The 3,117-nt window shown below is 44.1% G+C and overlaps 1 pseudogene; it reads right to left on the reverse strand.

Moving 5' to 3' along the window:
- Positions 1–848: 848 nt before the first annotated feature.
- LOC109693358 (F-box only protein 9 pseudogene) lies at positions 849–2,733 on the reverse strand (annotated as a pseudogene).
- Positions 2,734–3,117: the final 384 nt, after the last annotated feature.

Here is a 3,117-nt window from a genome sequence, read left to right on the forward strand (position 1 = left end):
AAATTAAACTTTGAAGCTATCGTGCATGAAAAAAGAGCCCTGGCAATTTCACCTCTCTTTTCCCATTGCTCTACTCCTACCTTCTCTAATTAGAGCAGTTTGGAAACCATAGAATTAGGCAGTTTGTAATGTTTCATCCAGAACAAATGCTCCCAGATTACATAGTGCTAAGCCTTTTCCTTCAGTGCTGTACCCTTTTCCCAGGCCTTGGGGTACACCTGTTCTCTCATTGTGGTATGGAAGTCAGGTTATTCAGAAAGTCAGTAAGTTTTGCTTTGACATTTAGAATATTTGTTAGCTGGTTTACTGGGACCTGTACTCTATGTTATTAATTAGAAAAAAGAATGGCATGTATGTTTTGGCTTTGAACTTGGAATAGCATTTTAGAGTCCTGTATTGTATCAAGTCATGGAATAGTGGCCATGAGCCAGAGATGGAAGAAATTTAAATGATTCTGTATATGTAGTTTTTAATTGCTTGTGGTTTGTGAAAGGACTTAAGCAAATGCATTATTTAAATGAGTAGTTGGTTAAGTATTAGCAGGTGAATACCAAGAGTATTCTTTGGTGATATGGTAGAATGATTAAAGTACAGTATAATGACATAATTGTTTTTAACTTGCATCTAGTTGGTTGTGGGACTAATATGAGAAGATTATTTTATAATCAATAGTGGATAAATATAAGTAAGTATAGAATTCTGCCTCCTTTAAAACTACAATTTCTGTAAGATTGTTAATTCTATGTCAGAACCATTTATCTGTCTTCCTCTGAGGACCAAGCTTTTTAGATCTGATTACTTGTTGTTAGTAATATAAGTCTCATGAAATCAGTATTACTAAACTCATGTTATAAAGCAAAGATCATGTTTAATAACTTACTGTCATTCACATAGCTTATAAGCATACATAATAGAACTATCAAAGGTACATGGAAAAACTGCCTACGTTGTTTTTTTTTTTTTTAATTATGATCTTTATTGGTTAAACAGTCTCAAACAAATCCAGAACAGGTTTTCACATTTTGAGCCTTTAGTGCAAAGACAATAAGTCATGCAGGAAATAAAATACGTATCCAGTGAAGCTCTCCCCTGATGCATTTAAATATTAGGACGACCTGGCAGGAGGTAACTTATGTGACAGAAATTTGCTCAAAAATTTGCTTGAACAAGGACATGATTTAAAACTTATATAAGGCTTTTCACAACATAAATTTGCTTAAACTTACAATTTCAAAACAAAACACCCCAAGAATCAACTATCCCCTTAAATAAAAAAAAAATAATTTACTCTTCTTAAAGGAATTCCAACCATTTAAAATAAGTTTCAATTCATATGTATGTACATTTATAACTTAGGTGCTCTTTTGCGCTTTGTACTTTAATTCATGCAACAGTGACAAGGACTGGCCAGGAGCCCTATAGGGGCCTTTCTGAGAACGCAGTGTAGCTCCTCACTCTGGCGAAGAACAAGGGCGTGTACATCTTGTCGATCTCAAAAGCACTGACTGCAGTCTCACCAGTTGATTTGTAAGTGATGTGACAAGAATGATGGATCCAAACGAGTTTATTGAACCTCTGGTGGCCACTGGAACATAGCTGCAACCCCACATGAAAACTGTGATCTGCTTCTTGCACAGGGACACGACGAAAATACCTGTATTTGTAGTCAAGTGGTTTTTCCTCTTTCTTCTTAGTTATTACAGCAAATACTTTGGTCTGATTGTCTGTATCTTGTGATAAGCGATAATGACCCAGCAGAATTGCATCCGTTCTGGTGTTCCTAGTTCTTAAACGGGGAACAATGGACTGAGGCTCCTCAGGGGTTGTCAACATCATCACATGGCCATCGGGAAAGAATCTTATGTACCTGTAATATTCCACTTGGTGCCAGGCTCTGTAGAAGCCATCAAGAGACTGCTCCCCTTGACGAATATATGTGGTTTTACTGATATACACTCCATCAAACCGAACACGAGGCCGTTCTAAAAACATATCTCTACAGGATGAGTATGGAACAAGTTTAACACAGCTTCTGCCCAATACTTTCAAACAAGCCAGGCGCCATATTTCAGGGTCTCTGGCACAGATATAGAATCCTCTGCACACCAGTGACAACTGCTCCAATGACCTGAGGTCCAGGTCACTAGACACCACCCATCGGAAGATGTACATCAGGACCTCCATTGGCAGCACTGATATGTGAGTCTGACTGCTCTCGAGCCCCGGCTGACACAGTTTGAGCACAGAATCCTGAAATGTGAGTTGCTGCCGGAAGTAGGACAAGAGATCTGCCATCTTGCTGTCATCGTCATTATCCTCAATGTAGCTCTTTCCAGCGCCGTCCCCATCTGGAGGCCGGGTGTAAGTGATCCTGAACTCTATGTCAGGCACAAGTTGCATAGCCCTGCGATAAAACTTGATGGCTTCATAGAGAGCGCCATTTCGTTCTTCTACTGCTTTTAGGAAGAGTTCTCGAGCCTTTTCTTTTGCCAGTTCTTGCTTTCCTTTGGTATCTGCGGCTGCTTTCAGTAGAGAGCCTCTTGCTGCTCTGCAAGGTCCAGTTTCTAAGTGGCTGGAGCCCACACCTGGGGCAAGTTCAAACATCCACTGAGCTCGAAACCCCTGGAGCTGGGCCTGCAGGTCTGTCTCAGCAGGCCTCTCATTTTCATCAACATCTCCTGCTCTGACAGTGTCAGAATGACAGTCTTCCTCAGCTTCTGCCATGCCGGCGGGCCGGCCGGCCGCGGTCCAAGGGCTGTGGCGCCCCCTCGGCACCGCCCCCCGGAGGAGCGGTGCGGGGTCTCCGGTGTCTACTCCTGCCCGCCTACTGCGACGGGCTTAGCAGAGTCCTCGGTGGAGAAGCGCACCAGGCAGCGGGAGTAACTGCGGGCCCGGCGTACGGCAGCCATCTTCGCGGGGCAGTGGGCCAGATCCGGGCGCGCTGGAGCTGCGGCCGGGAACGCGGGCTGCCGAAAGGCGCGAGGGGCCAGCGAGGCCGAGGACTGAGCGAGCACCGGAGCGTCGGCCCTGCTGGAGACCCGCGACGCCGCTGCGGAGCTGCCGCTCTGCTGCGGAAACCTGCCCTACGTTGTTTTAATAGTCTTTATTTTGCAGCAC

This window comes from Castor canadensis, chromosome 7, assembly GCF_047511655.1.
Source record: "Castor canadensis chromosome 7, mCasCan1.hap1v2, whole genome shotgun sequence".
Classification (NCBI taxonomy): domain Eukaryota; kingdom Metazoa; phylum Chordata; class Mammalia; order Rodentia; family Castoridae; genus Castor; species Castor canadensis.